Here is a 17,649-nt window from a genome sequence, read left to right as displayed (position 1 = left end):
CTTGATGTTTTAAGATTTCAGGTGATTAGACTGTTCAACCACTATGCCTCCCACACTTGCTTTAGTGAATGGCCCCCTCCCCACAATTCAGTTACTGTATCTCACCCTCTCTGCCCATCATCTCTGCATGGCTGAGACTCCAGTAGAGGGGATGGAGGCTGTGGAGGAGCAGTGGGCACAGATGTACACACGCATGTCAGAACCCAAGATACAAGCTCTCAGTGAGGTTTGAACGTGATCATTCTTCTACTTCCTAGTACTGTCTTTTTTCCACCCATGTAACCAGGTGATGAAAGGATGTGGGATTGGCTTTATTGTACCTGTTGGGTTTAACTGTAGTCATATGACTATTTTGTGAAAGAACTCAGATTATAACCTAGTTCTATCCTGTCATCTTTCCAATTCTACATTCTGGTCACATGTCTTACATCCAAATTCTTCTAGAACCTTTATTTTTTTTAAAAAAGAAAAGGGATATAAGTACATTATTGGAAATATGAGAAAACAGAAGAGGAAAAATTACTCAAATTTCAACACCTTGATCCACCTGTTACTGGCATTTTGGTGGTTTTTCCCTTCTGATTTTTTACTATGTATATTTTACAGAATAAAGACCATAGCATATACATACTGTTCTAGTTTGCTAGCTGCGGGAACGCAATATACCAGAAACGGAATGGCTTTTAAAAAAGGGGAATTTAATGAGTTGCTAGTTTACAGTTCTAAGGCCGAGAAAATGTCCCAGTTAAAACAAGTCTAAAGAAATGTCCAATCAAAGACATCTAGGGAAAGATACCTTGGTTCAAGAAGGCCGATGAAGTTCAGGGTTTCTCTCTCAAGTGAGAAGGCACATGGCGAACACAGTCAGGGCTTCTCTCTCAGCTGGAAGGGCACATGGCGAACATGGTGTCATCTGCTAGCTTTCTCTCCTGGCTTCCTATTTCATGAAGCTCCCCGCGAGGTGTCTTCCATCTTAGTCTCCAAAGGTCGCTGGCTGGTGGACTCTCTGCTTTGTGGTGTTGCTCTCTCTGAAGCTCTCTGAATCTCTCATTCTCCAAAATGTTTCCTCTTTTATAGGACTTCAGAAACTAATCAAGACCCACTCAAATGGGTGGAGACATGTCATCCCCTAATCCAGTTTAACAACCATTCTTAACTAAATCACATCAACCAGGGAGATGATCTCATTACAGTTTCAAATATACAGTATTGAATAGGGATTATTCTATCTTTAAGAAATGGGATTTATATTAAAACATGGCTTTTCTTAGGGGGCATACTTCCTTTCAAACCAGTACACATACTTTACATCTTTAAATTTTATATTATGCTTAAGGATTTTACATCATCTTTTTAACCATCCTGCCTTAATGACTGTATCATTCCCATCAAGTGGATGTAACAATGGAACCTTTTTCCTTTAATTGGACATTTCAGGCATTTTAGATATTTTATTGTTACAAACAATGCTGTAATGACTGTAATCCTAGAATACTTTGAATTGTTCCTGAGAATCTAAGGTTGGATTACCAGAAGTTGAATTCCTGGATCTGTGTGACTGTTTAACATTTTATGGCTCTTCCCAGTTGCTAGCCCCCAAAGGGAGTGCCTAATTTACTCCCTTATGAGATATTCGCACTATCCTTGTCATCCTTACCTAGTTAATTTTTTTCCCCTAAATGGACAAAAATAAAGTCAAAATCACCTTTTATAAGTCCCCTCAGCTGTAGATACCATAGAATAATGTGTTCTCTCCTTTGACCCTCATAACCAACTGGAGGGAGTTGTGCAAAAGCTGGCGTAGGTGCATTAAAGGCTTTGGGGTGTCATGCTGAGAAATTAACTTTTATTTCAGTGAGATTTAGTATTAAGAGTACTGGGCCAAGTAACCTAGCAAGATGGTGGCTTAGCAAGGTGTGGGATTTAGTCCGTCCTCCAGAGCAGCTAGTAAATAGCCAGGAACAATACAGAACAACTGCTGGGGCCATGTCAGTGACCAGAAACACAGTGTACCCCAGTCTGGACCAGCTGGACCGGCTGTGAGCCCCCCCAGAACCATGAGTTTCCCAAGCCACAGCGGCTAGCGCCCCTCCCCCACAGACTGCTTCCCAGAGGGGAAAGGAAAGAGAGTTTACCAACAGCAGGGGCTGAGCACAACAAAACTCCAATTGTGGAATTAATTTAAAAATTCTGACTACTAAAAATAGCCCCAAGCTCAGTTGAATCTTGAGTAAAAGCTGAGGTCACTGTTTTTTGCCCTTGTGCAGAAGGGGCAGGGCTGATGGAAAAAGAAAAAAAACAAAAAAACGGGCTTTTTGGATTTGAAAAGGTATGGACCCTGAAGGAAAGGAGGGGGCACATAGGACCTGGAGATACACAGAGCAAGGTACCACCTTAATTAAGCTCTTGATTGGCAAACCTGAGGAATGGGGTCCTGCTCTGAAAAGGATTTTTCTCTTTTATTTTGCTGGCTGTGTTTCTATGGCTTCACTGCTCTTTGGATACAGCTGCAAGGCTTCTCGGGCTCCAATGCCCCAGGGATAGGCAGAATTAAGCTTGTCTGAGTGTCTGGAGCCTGTGCCTTCCCCAGGAGAGGAGTGGGGCCCAGCTCAGGTGGAATCCCTCCCTCAAGGAGTTCAGACCCCAGGGTCTGGAAAAGTGAAGCAATTAAAACCACACTACAACTTTTCCTCTGTCTCCACCACGCCCCAGCAGGGAGAGTCTGCTGAAGTTCAAGATACAACATCACCTTATACTGTGGGACCTGCAGGCAGACAAGTACCACATACTGGGCAGGATAAGAAAAATGGACACTCCAGAACAACTACTTAATAACCAGAAACAGTACAGAACAGCTCCTGGGGCCACATCAGTGACCAGACACACAGCATACCCCAGTCTGGACCAGCAGGACCAGCTGCGAGCACCCCCCAGAACCGTGACTTCCCAAAGCTGCAATGGCCAGTGCCCCTCCCCCACGGACCGCTTCCCAGAGGGGAAAGGAAAGGACTTTACCAGCAGCAGGGACTGGGCACAATCAAACGCCAATTCTGGAACTAATTAACAAATTCTGACTACTAAAAATAGGCCCCCAGCTTAGGTGAACCTGATCAAAGCAGAGGTTGCTCATTTTTGCCCCAGCGCCAAGGGGGCAGGACTGACAGAAAAAGGGGGCGGGGGAGAAGGAAACAGAGGTTTTTGTGGCTGTGTATCTACAAAGGCTTGACTGCCTCTGGATACAGCAGCAGGACTTTTCAGGCTGCAACTGCCCCAGGCATAGGCAGAAGTGAGCTCTTTTGGGGGCTTGTCTGGAGCCTGTGCCTTCCTCAGGGGAGGGCTGAAGCCCATCTCAGGTGGAATCCCTCCATCAAGGAATTCAGACCCCAGGGCTTGGTAATTTGAAGCCATTAAAACCAGCCTACAACCTCTCCTCTGTCTCCACCACACCCCCAGCAGGGAGAGTCTGCCAAAGTTAAAGGTACCGCATCATCTTATGCTGGTGGGACCTGCAGTCAGACAAGCGCCACACACAGGGCAGGATAAGAAAAACAGAGTCCAGAGACTTCACAGGAAAGTCTTTCAAATTGCTGGGTCTCATCCTCAGGGAAAACTGACGCAGGTGACTCTTTCCTCCTGATAGGAGGCCAGTTTGGTCTGAGAAAATCAGGCTGGTGACAAAAATATCTAAGTAGACCCTCCTAAGTGTGTGTGTGGGAAAGGCACCTCACAAACAGGGCAAGAAACAAGAAAACAAGAACTGAAAAATTCTCCTCTGTTAAACAAAACTTAAGCTAAAGGTCCAGATAAAGGTGAACGGAATGTCAAAGAACAGATAGACAACAAATTCATCCAGCAAGAAAACCCTAGATAAAAGAAGTAAAAGCAATCTCCAGAATAAACTAATTAAGGTAATTAAATGCCTAGACACCAGCAAAAAATAACAAATCACACTAGGAAAATTGAAAATATGGCCCAGTCAAAGGAACAAACCAACAATTCAAATGAGAGACAGGAGCTGAAACAATTAATTCAGAATGTATGAACAGACATGGAAAACCCCATCAAAAACCAAATCAATGAATTGAGGGAGGATATAAAGAAGGCAAGGAAAGAACAAGAAGAAGAAACTGGAAGTCTGAAAAAACAAATCACAGAACTTATGGGAATGAAAGACAGTAGAAGAGATGAAAAAAAAAAAACAATGGAAACCTACAATGGTAGATTTCGAGAGACAGAACATAGGATTTCAAAACTGGAGGATGGAACATCTGAAATCCGACAAGACACAGAAACTACAGGGAAAAAAAATGGAAAAATATGAGCAGGGACTCAGGGAATTGAAAGACAATATGAAGTGTATGAATATACGTGTTGTGGGTGTCCCAGAAGGAGAAGAGAAGGGAAAAGGAGGAGAAAAACTAATGGAGGAAATTATCGCTGAAAATTTCCCAACTCTTATGAAAGACTTAAAATTACAGATCCAAGAAGTGCGGCGTACCCCAAAGAGAATAGATCCAAATAGACATACTCCAAGACATTTAATAATCAAAATGTCAGAGGTCAGAGAGAAAGAGAGGATCTTGAAAGCAGCAAGAGAAAAGCAATCCATCACATACAAGGGAAACCCGAAGAGACTATGTGTAGATTTCTCAGCAGAAACCATGGAGGCGAGAAGACAGTGGGATGATATATTTAAATTGCTAAAAGAGAAAAACTGCCAACCAAGAATTCTATACCCAGCAAAATTGTCCTTCAAAAAATGAGGGAGAAATTAAAACATTTTCAGACAAAAAATCACTGAGAGAATTTGTGACCAAGAGACCAGCTCTGCAAGAAATACTAAAGGGAATGCTAGAGACAGATACGAAGACAGAAGAGAGAGGTGTGGAGAAGAGTGTAGAAAGGAAGACTATGAGTAAAGCTAAAAAGAAGGAAAATTAGATATGACATATAAAATCCAGAAGGCAAAATAGTAGAAGAAAGTACTACCCATGCAGTAATAACACTGAATGTTAATGGTTTAAACTCTCCAATCAGAAGACATAGTCTGGCAGAATGGATTAAAAAACAGGACCCATCTATATGCTGTCTCTACTCAAAGGACACGAGGCCAAGGACACAAATGGACAATTACACACCAATGTTTATAGCAGCATTATTAACAATTACCAAGAGATGGAAAGAGCCAAAATGCCCATCAACAGTCAGTTGACTAAACAAACTGTGGCATTTACATAAGATGGAATATTATGCAACTGTAAGACAGAATAAAGTTATGAAGTATGTAACAACATGAATGGACCTTAAGGACATTATGCTGAGTGTGATAGCCAGAAACAAAAGGACAAATACTGCATGGTCTCACTGATATGAACTGACATTAGTGAATAAACTTGGAATATTTCCTTGGTAACAGAAACCATCAGGAGATAGAAATAGGGTGAGATATTGAGTAATTGGAGCTGAAGGGATACAGATTGTGCAACAGGACTGAATATAAAAACTCAGAAATGGGGCGGGCCGCGGTGGCTCAGCGGGCAAGAGTGCTTGCCTGCCATGCCGGAGGACCTCGGTTCGATTCCCGGCCCCAGCCCATGTAAAAAACAAACAAACAAACAAAATATAATAAAACAAGAAAATGTTTAAAGATGTTTCCCTTTCTTCCTCCCTTCCTTCCTTCCATCCTTCCTTCCTTCTCTCTGTCTTTCCTTCCCTTCCTCCCTTAAAAAAAAAAAAAAAAAAAAAAAAAAAAAAAAAAAAAAAAAACTCAGAAATGGACAGCACAATACTACCTAGCTGTAATGTAATTATGTTAAAACACTGAATGAACCTGCATGTGAGAATGATAGAGGGAGGAGGGCTGGGGACATAAATGAAATCAGAAAGATAGATGGTAAAGATAGAGATGGTATAATCTAGGAATGCCTAGAGTGTATGATAATAGTGAAATGTACAATGTACAAATTTTTAAAATGTTTTTGCATGAGGAAGAACAAAGGAATGTCATTATTGCAGGGTGCTGAAAATAGATGATAATTAATACTTTAAAATGTCACCTTATGTGTGAGACTAAAGCAAAAAATGTTTGTTACAAAATTTATATTTTGACTAGAGCATTTCCTAATATAACTCATGTAGATAGTTTGATTGAATGTCATAAGTACTTGGAATCTCAGGTAGGACATGAGATTTTGTTGGTTTGTCCAGAGTGATGCCCCGATGAATCCCAGAGTGATTTGATCAGTGACTGGAAAAGTATTTGCAAGCCCCCCTTCGGGGAATGGTGAGAATGGGGAGAAATTCAACTTCCCCAAGTTGAATTCTTGATATTCTCACAAGCAGTGTGGACAACCAAAGCTATAGGCTGAGCCCCCAGTCTTGGGGTTTGTTCATATGAAACTTAACCCCACAAAAGATAGGTCAAGTCTACTTAAAATTTAGGCCTAAGAGTCACCCCCAAGAGAGCCTCTTTTGTTGCTCAGATGTGGCCTCTCTCTCCATCCAACATGACGAGCAGTCTCACCACCCTCCCCCTGTCTGCGTGGCACATGACTCCCAGGTCTCCCAGGTGTGGACCCTCCTGGCAATGTGGGACAGAGATCCTGAAATGAGCTGAGACTCAGCATCAAGGGACTGAGAAAAACCCTAGAATGAGCTGAGAATTAACATCAAAGGATTCAGAGAACCTTCTCGACCAAAGGGGGAAGAGTGAAATGAGACTAAGTGTCAATGGCTGAGAGATTCCAAACATAGTTGAGAGGTTATCCTGGAGGTTATTCTTATGCATTAAGTAGATATCACCTTGTTGTTCAAGATGTAGTGGAGAGGCTGGAGGGAACTGCCTGAAAATGTAGAGCTGTGTTCCAGTAGCCATGTTTCTTGATGATGATTGAACAATGATAAAGGTTTCACAATGAGACTCTGCAAATGTGAAAACCTTGTGTCTGATGCTCCTTTTAGCTACTATATCAACAGAAGAGTAGAACATATGGGATAAAAATAAATAATAGGGGGAACAAATGTTAAAATAAATTTAGTTTGAAATGCTAGTGGTAAATGAAAGCGAGGGGTAAGGGGTATGGTATGTATAATCTTTTTTTTCCTCTGTTATCGTTTTATTTCTTTTTCTGTTGTCTTTATTTCTTTTTCTAAATCAATGCAAATGTTCTAAGAACTGATGAATATGCAACTATGTGAGGATATTAAGAATTACTGATTGTATATGTAGAATGGAATGATATCCTAATGTTTTATTTGATAATTTTTTTAATTAATAAAAAAAGTTAAAAAAAAAAAAAAGAAAAATGGAGAGCCCAGAGGCTTCATAGGAAAGCCTTTCAATCTTCTGAGTCTCACCCACAGGGAAAACTGACATAGGTGACTGCTCCTAACAGGAGGCCACTTTGGTCTGGGGAAATCTGGCTAGGGTCTATATTACCTAAGTAGACCCTTCTGAGGGGGCGGGGGGTGGCAGTAAAAAGGCACCATACAGGCAAGGCAAGAAACAAGAAAACAAGAACTGAAAAATTCTGATCTGTTAAACAAAACCTAAGCTAGAGGTCCAGAATAAGCTGAGCTGAATGTCAAAGAACGGATAGACAACAAAGTCATCCAATAGGAAAATCCTAGGTACAAAAAAGTGAAAACAATCTCTTAATTAGAATAAACTAATTAAGGTAATTAAATGCCTAGATGCCAGCAAAAAATAACGACTCACACTAGGAAAATTAAAGATATGGCCCATTCAAAGGAACAAACCAACAATTCAAATGAGATACAGAAACTGAAGCAATTTATTCAGAATGTTCGAACAGACATGGGAAACCCCATCAAAAATCAAATCAGTGAATTGAGGGAGGATATAAAGAAGGCAAGGAATGAACAAAAAGAAGAAACCAAAAATCTGAAAAAACATCACAGAACTTATGGGAATGAAAGACACAGTAGAAGAGATGAAAAAAAACAATGGAAACCTACAATGTCAGATTTCAAGAGGCAGAAGACAGGATTAGTGAACTGGGGGATAGGACATCTGAAATCTGACAAACAAAAGAAAATATAGGGAAAAGAATGGAAAAATATGAGCAGGGACTCAGGGAATTGAATGACAACATGAAGCACATGAATATACATATTGTGGGTATCCCAGAAGGAGAAGAGAAGGGAAAAGAAGGAGAAAAACTAATGGAGGAAATTATTACTGAAAATTTCCCAAATCTTATAGATTTAAAATTACAGATCCAAGAAGTGCAGCATACCCCAAACAGAATTGATCCAAACAGACGTACTCCAAGACACTTACTAATCAGGATGTCAGATGTTAAAGAAAAAGAATCTTGAAAGCAGCAAGAGAAGAGCAATCCATCACATACAAGGAAAGCCCAATAAGACTATGAGTAGATTTCTTAGTAGAAACCATGGAGGCAAGAAGACAGTGGGATGATAAATTTAAATTACTAAAAGAGAAAAACTGCCAAATAAGAATTCTATAACCAGCAAAATTGTTCTTCAAAAATGAGGGAGATATTAAAACATTCTCAGACAAAAAAAAATCACTGAGAGAAGTTGTGACCAAGAGACCAGCTCTGCAAGGTAGTGCTAGAAACAGATACGAAGAGTACTGGGCTGAAAGTAAAAAGATGTGTCCTAGGTTTTAGCTTAAGCACACCATCAGCTGTGTCACTTAATGAAAGAGGACAGTGACCCAATAAACAGTTATATGATTTTTTTTCCTATGCATCATTTTCTTTGCTCTACTTCTATTTTATCTACAGGTTTTCTCATGCAGAATCAAAGGAGAAAGCCTTAAAAGGTATACCAGTGTGTTCTCCAGGCTCTTCATTGTTATTTAACCCAGTTTCATAGAGCTAGTAAGGGATCAAGCCATAATATAATCTGGTAAAGTCTTTTGATCCTAGTCTAGTATTATTTTTAACATACAAACTGCTAACTCACAGCATGCTGTCCTCTCTGCATTTTTAGTTTTTCCTCCATTCTTCTCTTCTTCTGCCTTCTGCTATAGACATTACTGTTGCTTAAATGTTACTTGAATTTTCAACAGATATGCCTTTGTCTAAGATGTTTCTTCTGCTTAAAATTCCAGCTCTTAATTCCCCAGTCCCCAAACCAGTTCCCCAGTCCCTAAACGATCAAATTAGTAAAGGAAGTTAAAGTCCCTAATCTCATAAAAACAACTTAAAAATGTCTCTTCTCAAAGATCCTACCCCAAAACATTTCCTTTACTATAATACTATCTGTAAATTTAGTTTTGCACTTACCCTGCAAACTGATACATACCCTAAGTTAAGGTGTGCATGCCAGCTCTGATCACTGGATTGTAAAGGGTAAGAAACAATCTTATTACTCTGTATATTCTCCCAAAGCCCCCATCACAGAGTTCTGTATCTAGATTCTTGTTAAAAGAGAAGACCTGGCTTTTCCACATTACCCAGAGACAAGTCCATATGGCGTTGTCCTTGTAACTTAAAGGGAAACATAATCCAGAGCCATTGATGTCTTGCAGATGAAAGAGGAGGATGTCCTCAAATTCCTTGGAGCAGGAACCCACTTAAGTGCCACCAACCTTGAATTCCAAATGGAGCAGTACATCTACAAAAGGAAAAGTGATGATGGCATCTACTTCATAAATCTGAAGAGGACTGGGAGAAGTTTCTGCTGATGGCTCATGCTGTTGTTGCCATTGAAAACCTGAAAATCCTGCTGATGTCAGTATCATATCCTTCAGGAATACTGGTCAGCGGGCTGTGATAAAGTTTGCTGCTGCCACTGGAGCAACTCCTATTGTTGGGCGCTTCACTCCTGGAACCTTCAGCCAGATTCATGCAGCTTTTCAGGAGCCACATCTTCTGGTGTGACCACTTCCGGGGCTGACCACCAGCCTATCACAGAGGCATCCTAGGTTAACCTACCCACCATGGCACTGTGTAACACAGATTTTCATCTGTGCTATGTAGACATTGCCATCCCATGCAACAAGGGAGCTCACACGGTGGGTCTGATGTGGTGGATGCTGCCCTGGGAAGTTCGGCACATGCATGGCACCATATCCTGTGAGCACCCATGGGAAGTCATGTCTGATCTCTCCTTCTGCAGAGATCTTGAAGAGACTGAAAAGGAAGAGCAGACTGCTGTGAAAAGGCTGTGACCAAGGAGGAATTTCAGGGCAAATGGACTGCTCCAGCTCCTGACTTTTAAAACACATTTTCTATTGTTAAATATAACATATACACAAAGGAAAGAATGAAAAAGCAATGATTTTCAAAGTACACTTCAAAAAGGAGCTACAGAATAGATTTCAGAGTTCGTTATGGATTATTATTCCACTATTTCATATTTTTAATTCTAGCTGCTCCAAAACACTGGCAGCTAGAAGTTTTTTTTTTGCATGTGGAAAATAGCATATATATTAAAAATCAATACATTTCAAAGCACATTGCAGCAGTTAGCTGTAGAATAGATTTCAGAGTTTGGTAAGGGTTACAATCCCACAATTTCAGGTTTTTACTTATAGCTGCTCTGAAATACTGGAGACTAAAAGAATATCAATATAATGATTATGCAGTTATACTCATTTGTTAAACCCTACCTTCTCCATAAAACTCCACCATCACCTTTGATCTTTCTCCCACTCTTTAGGGGTATGTGGGCTATGCCCATTTTAACTTTTTCATGTTGGAAGGGGCTGTTGATAATATGGGATTGGGGGGATGGAACTAGTTTATGTTCTGTAGAGTTTGGGCCCTCTACACTTCAAGACTTACCTGGTCCAGAGACCCATCTGGACCAGCTCCTGAATTTACTTCTACTCAACGCAAGGTTGCAGACTGTCTGAAGAGTTGCGGGTCCCCTTTGTGCCTGTACAGCAGTTCCCTACTGAAGACTGGTCTGCAGCTCCCACTGCTCAGGGCACTGAGTGGGTAGGAACAACCACTACCATTGAGTGATCATAAGCTGTTCTGCCACAAGCTCTTAAACGAAAGTGGAAATAAGGTTGCTGGAAAATAAATACGTTTCTATAAATTAAAAAATAGAGAGAGAGTAATGAAGCCCTTTAAGCCTGTTGTCATAGTATGCCTTCCTTTAAAAATGTTCCCAGTTCTATTCTGGCCGGCCCTTCCCCTGGAGTTAAAAGCCAGGCTCAGGGGTCAAGGGGGCGGGCCCGGTTTGGGCAGTCACGTGAGCCTCAGTCTGCCGAGTCCCCGCCCCTCTTCGGCTTTGATTGACTTGGACCAGGGCGGGGCTGGCGGGGCAGACGCCAGTCTTCAGCATTCACGGACCAGACCAGAGAGTTGCGAAGCCTCCGCGGTTCCTAGAGAGTACGGGGCGGGGTAGGCCGACGGGAAGCACGGGGATATGCGGAGGACGTCTTCTCGCCCGGAGGTTGAGCAGGTGCGCTGCTTCTCGCCATTCCACTTTCCGGCAGGTTTCTGAACAGTCTATGCCAACCATTTTTGCCGTGGCAGGTGTGTCACTGGAATGAGGGTTCCTGTATGACCCAGAGGCCTTCTTGGCCACTCATCTTGGGTACCCAAAGTCCACGTTTCCATTTTGAATGTTTGGGCATCTGTCTTGGTGTTCCTCTTCCACCTCAGAACCCACGGCGGGACTCTTGGTGAGCAGAGCCTACCGTAATCCGGCTGCACATACTGATTATTTTTAATCGTCCAGTTGTCCAAGACCCACTTGCCGGTATGGCTTAGCCATTGACCACAGCCCAAGAATCTATAAGGATCCTCACGCAGTCTTGAGGGTAAGTTGTTGGTTTTCCTGTAACTAAATGTACTGCCTGTAATACAACCCATTGTCTTTCAGTCTTCTGTCACGCCAAACTGCAGGTTTCCATGTCAGTTCTCATCCGTACAAGTGAAAGGTTTGAAGTTCCTTCTCTGGCTGGGAGTTCTAGAGGTGGCTGCTCGTTTTCTGTGGGCAGACCCCTCTGCATCTGGCAGGGTCTCTGCGGTCCAAAGGATTAGGGACAGTTCTCCTTTGCACCATCTTTAAACACGAGGAATAATCTGGTGAGTTCCTGAATGCTTTAACTGAGAATCATAAATCCTCACTGTCTTTATCAACCAGGATACTTTTCATGGTCAGATGGTTGTGCTTTATTATCATTTTTTTTTAATGTTTTAAGGCTGTGCTGATAAATGCTTTCATTTTCCCATATTTTTTGACACACTTAGGGTAATGTCACATTTTGGAATGGGTCTTATTATGCGTGACTAGGATGCCATGCACACCTTATTCTAGCTATGCTTTTCTCACCTGCACAAAGACATATTTTTCGGGTTCAGGTCTTCTCAGGCCTTCTTGGGATATAAGTTTAGCCGAATGTTCAATATTTTTTTTGGTCTTTGCATTTTTTAAGGTACTTTTTAAATTGATTTTTAATTAAAAAATATATATAAAGCAATAGACAAATGCAAACATTCTTAACTTATGATCATTCCGTTCTACATATATAATCAGTAATTCACAATATCATCACATGGTTGCATATTCATCATCATGATCATTTCTTAGAACATCTGCATCAATTCAGAAAAAAAAAGACAACAGAAAATACTTTTTTTTTTTAATTGAGCGAATGCCTTAGTGACTTGTTTCACTTTGTATTTTCAGGTTCTCTAGAGAAACAGAACCAACAGGAGAGATCTAGTAAATATGAGATTTATGAAAGTGTCTCACGCAATTGTGGGAATGGAAGAGTCGAAAATTCGTAGGGCAGGCTGTAAACTGGCGGCTTGGATGAAGGGTCTGGATGAACTCCGCAGGAGAGGCTTGCTGGCTGAAGAAGCAGTAAGAGTCTCTCTTCTTCCTTAAAAGCCTTCAACTGATTGGATTGTCTCAATGTGGGAGACACACCTTAGTTGATCACAGATGTAATCAGGCACAGATGTGATCACCTGACTGATGATTTAATCAACCAGCAACGAAATAGCCATACAGCAATGGTCAGGCTCATGCTTGCCTGACCAGACAGCTGGGCATACTTATTTGGCCAAGCTGACACCAGAACCTAACCAGCACACCTTGTATATTCGTGAAAGTATTAGTGTGACTAGTGATAATGGCTTCCCATAAGAAAACAAAAGAGCAAGGTTTTGAATTTGGTCCTCTGCTTGAGGGAGTTTCGGAGCTGGTTGGGTTGGAATGTGTCCCAAGCTCACTGGATGTTGGTTGTGGTCCTTCCTGTTCGCTCACAAGGATGGGCAGGCTCTAACGATGAAGGCAAAGTTATGGCGAGGCTGGGAGCAGAAATCTGTGGAGGAAATGACTCTCCTGACCAGGACTTCTACTGGCTGTTCATGTAGTTCCACCATCTGACCTCAGCTGGACCCCCAGAGGATCTGCACAGCCTCTGGGCTCTTTCCCCTCAGTGGCAGAGGCTGGTGTGCACACAAGAGGAATATGGCTTAGAACTGCTGGTGCTGAGCTAGGGAGCTCCAGGCTTGGGTGCAGGAGCATTGTGACTGGGATCACCATGAGAAATTGACAAGAAAAGAGAATTGTGCTGTTTTATAAGGAGAACTGGCTAAACCAACGGATATTCTCTTGCTTCTGTTTATATCTAGTTTGGAATTTTTGTTTATAACCCATAACAAATAATATGATAGACAATTATCCTTTTTTTTCCAGCAAAGGGTGTCTTCTATTCAGGCCAGGGATTCCAAAGGTGTGTATATGCTGATTTCTGTCATAAATGTACTCTTTCAGTTCTTGTTCCCCCAGTGAAATGGACATTTCTTTTAAGAGTAATTTTGCTTCTGCAGTCCCCAGCACCATTTTCCTCCATCATTTTCCACTTTGAGTTTCAATGTATTTGGACAAGTAATCCATTTTTCCTACCTGTTCCATACTTCTGTGTTGATCACATCGAACTAGGATGCAGCCCCATTTGAGGAACTGACTGTGGACTTCACATGGAAGGAGACACCACTCAGAAAAACATGTAGGACCAAGTGGCCTGGCATGAGTTGGCCTCACAGCGCCCAGTGGACTGGATAGCTGACGTGGTAATGGAGGATACCGTGAAGAGTGCATGAAACCTGGGCTGGGACAAAAGAACTATGGCTGCACAGGACCTGGGCACCTTCTGCCTGTTGCTGCTATAAGTTATCGGGGCTGTGACTGCCAGGCAATGTTCCTATAAGATTTTGGGGTTGCCTCAAAGTGCTTCTACAAAGGATGTTAAAATGTCTATGGGAAACTATTCCTGCAGCTTCATCCAGATTGGAACCCGGTGATCCATGAGCCCAAGAGAAATTCCAGGACTGGGTGCTGTTTATGAGGATCTGTCAGATAGTGAAATGGAAGCAATATGGTACTTCTGGTGAAGAGGGATTAAAAGCTGGTCATCAGAGCTCCCATGGAGACATTTTTTCACACTTTGTAGATTCTGATATCATGTTTGGAAAAGCCCCACATCAGCAAGACAGAAATATTCTAAGAAGAAGTGATAGTATTGTAGATCTACAAGTTACCTTGGAAGGGTATGCCGGAAATGTTGTGGAAGTAGTTAGAAAAAGACTTCTGGCAAGACAGGCATCTGGCAAACGAAAATGCAACTTCCAGCACAAGATGCAGACCACGCGACTAGGCCCAGGGCACTTTCAAATGACCCACGAGGTGATCTGTGATGAGTGCCCTCATGTCAAACTAGTGAATGAAGAAAAAACACGGGAGATAGAAATAGAAGCTGGGGTGAGAGATGGCACGGAGTATTCCTTTATTGGAGAAGGTGAACCTTACATGAATGGGGAACTGGGTGACGTACAGTTCTGAATCAAGGTTGTCAGGCACCCAATGTTTGAAAGGAGAGGGAATGATTTATATACAAATGTGGCAATCTTCTAGTTGAATCTTTCTTTGGTTGACTTTGAGATGGATATTACTCACTTCGATGGTCACAAGGTATTATATTTTCTGGGATAAGATCACCAGGCCAGTAGCCAAGCTATGGAAGAAAGAGGAGGGGCTCTCCAGTTTGAGATCATGATCAAGGGCTCTTTGGTCATCACTGCTGATGTGGATTTTCCAAAAGAACAATTAACAGAGTCTGCTGGTTTGTATCTATTATGTACCCCAGAAAAGGCATGTTTTAATCGTGAACCAGTCTTGTGGGGCAGCTGTTTCTTTTAATCCTGATTCAATACCGCAGTGCAGAAAATTTTGATTAGATTCTCTCTACGCATGTGGCGTGCCCAACTGTGGGTGTGTTCTTTTGATTAGATGAAGATGCGACTCTACCCTTTCCAGGTAGGTCTTGATTAGTTTACTGGAACCCTTTAAAAGAGAAATCATTTTGGAGAGAACACAGAACACAGACACGGATGTTTGGAGATGCTTGGAGTCCAACAGATGTCACCATGAGATGTTAAGCAAAACAAAACCTGGAAAGAGCCAAAGGACAGCAAGAGATGAAAGCCAGCCCTAGAGAAGCAAAGTGAGGAACCCCCACAGGAACAGAAGCTGAAAGCAGTGGAGCCCAGGAGCAAGGGGCTAGCAGATGCCAGCCACATGAGTTCCCAGCTGACAAAGGTGTTCAGACCCATCAGTCTTTCTTCTCTTTTTTTTTTTTGCATGGGCAGGCACCAGGAATCAAACCTGGTTTCTGGCATGGCAGGTGATAATTCTGCCACTGTGCCACGGTTGCACTGCCCCAGCCTTTCTTGAATTAAGGTATCTTTCCCTGGATGCCTTCGTTTGAATATTTTTATAGGCTTAGAACTATAAACTTGCAACTTATTAAATTCCCCCTTTAAAGGCCATTCTATTTCTGGTATATTGCATTCTGGCAGCTTAGCACACTAATACACAGAGCAAGCAAGAGGAGTTATCAAACAGCTATTGAAACAAGGTTCAGTGCAAAAGGTATACGATAGACTGCAAGGATATTAAGAAGAAATAAAATTGGACTTTGTTTAAAGAAAAACATGTAAAGAGCAATGATGCTGAGAAGATGAGATGGCCTTGCTTATTTTGCTGTATAAGGATGGTTTCCACGTAACTTAAGCTCTACACTTTGGCATTTTTTGTTGCGAGTTCTCTTATTAAGGCCAATTCTACTCCAACATCCTTTATGGAAGGTTTTTAATGTTTTCTTCTGGATCTTTGTAACATTTCCCAGCCTGCTCCACTTTGCTCCTCTGAAGGGTGCGTGACTTTGTGTTGTCTAACCAGTTTGAATCACAAGTCCCTTTTGCTTTCCCATGAACATGATTCTCATTCTATATTCCATACCTGCTGTTTCGGTTTGTTAAAACTGCCAAAATGCAATAATCCAAAAATGGATTGGTGTTTACAAAGGGGATTTATTAACTTATAAGTTACAATTCTAAGGACATGAAATGTCTAAATTTAGGCTTCAAATAAACAAAAATAAATAAAAAACAAACAAAAAAGAAAATAAAAACAAAAAAATCCAGCAAATAAATTTAGGCTTCAACAAGAAGATACCTTCACTGAAGAAAGGCTAATGGCATTCAGGTTCCTCTGTAACATGGGAAGACACGTGGTGATGTATGCTGGCCCTTCTCTCCATGGCTCCCTTGGCTTAAGTATCCTCTTGTATTTTCTTTGTAGTTTCCAGGGAGCTTAAATGTAACAACCTAAATCTATAAATAACTCTTATTTGCTTAGACACTAACTTAACTTCAGTGGTATACAGGTACTATATTCCTAAAGCCTCAGTGCCTCTACCTTTATGTGGCTCTTATCATAAAAATTATGAGTCCAAAACCACTGATTTATTGTTACATTTTATGCCTTAGCCTTTTAGATTCTGTAAGAGTAAAAAGTGGACTTCCAAACCAAAAATACAATAGTACCAGTATTTATATTTACTCATGTAATTATCTTTACTGGAGATCCTTACTTCTTCTTGTAGCTTTCACCTGTTGTCTTTTCAATCTGTAGAACTCCCTTAGCATCTCTTATAGGGTGGTCTAGTGATGATGAACTTCCTCAGTTTCTCTTTATCTGGGTGTATTAGTTAGGGTTCTCTAGATAAACAGAATCAACAGGGAACACTTGCAAATATAAAATTTATAAAAGTGTCTCACGTGACCGCTGGAACGCAGAGTCCAAATCCGCAGGGCAGGCTGTGAAGCCGACAACTCCACTGGAGTGTCTGGATGAACTCTGCAGGAGAGGCTCACCAGCTGGAGCAGGAATGGGGCCTGTCTCCTCTGAGTCCTCCTTAAAAGGCTTCCCTGATTAGATTTAGCATCACTAATTGTAGAAGACACTCCCCTTTGGCTGATTACAAATGGAATCAGCTGTGGATGGAGCTGACCTGATCATGACCTAATCCTATGAAATGTCTTCATTGCAACAGACAGGCCAGTTCTTGCCCCGCAGATAAACAGGTACCACAACTTGGCCAAGTTGACACATGTCCCTAACCATGACACTGGGAATGTCTTTTTTTCTACCTCATTTCAACACCCTCCCCCATTATGGGGGAAAATTTCTCCTTTTAAGAATTCCTGATATTCTTGCAAGTGGGGGTGGGGGTGGGGTAGGACAATCAAATAAATAGACTAAGCCCTCGATCTTGGGGTTTACCCCTATGAAACTTATCCTTGAAAAGGACAGGATAAACCTATTTAAAATTAGTCCTAAGAG

General features: G+C 41.6%; 2 pseudogenes across 1 annotated transcript; both read left to right on the top strand.

Moving 5' to 3' along the window:
* Positions 1-151: 151 nt before the first annotated feature.
* Positions 152-10,964, top strand: LOC143666655 (small ribosomal subunit protein uS2 pseudogene; annotated as a pseudogene).
* Positions 10,965-11,993: 1,029 nt separating this feature from the next.
* LOC143666986 (dnaJ homolog subfamily B member 11-like) lies at positions 11,994-17,506 on the top strand (annotated as a pseudogene). The gene is made up of 3 exons (XR_013167801.1): positions 11,994-12,038; positions 12,643-15,085; positions 15,848-17,506. The product of XR_013167801.1 is annotated as a dnaJ homolog subfamily B member 11-like (transcript).
* Positions 17,507-17,649: the final 143 nt, after the last annotated feature.

Source organism: Tamandua tetradactyla, chromosome 23, assembly GCF_023851605.1.
Source record: "Tamandua tetradactyla isolate mTamTet1 chromosome 23, mTamTet1.pri, whole genome shotgun sequence".
In the NCBI taxonomy this organism is placed as follows: domain Eukaryota; kingdom Metazoa; phylum Chordata; class Mammalia; order Pilosa; family Myrmecophagidae; genus Tamandua; species Tamandua tetradactyla.
The sequence above is the reverse complement of the archived record's forward strand: the minus strand, read 5'-3'. Positions and strand labels throughout refer to the sequence as shown.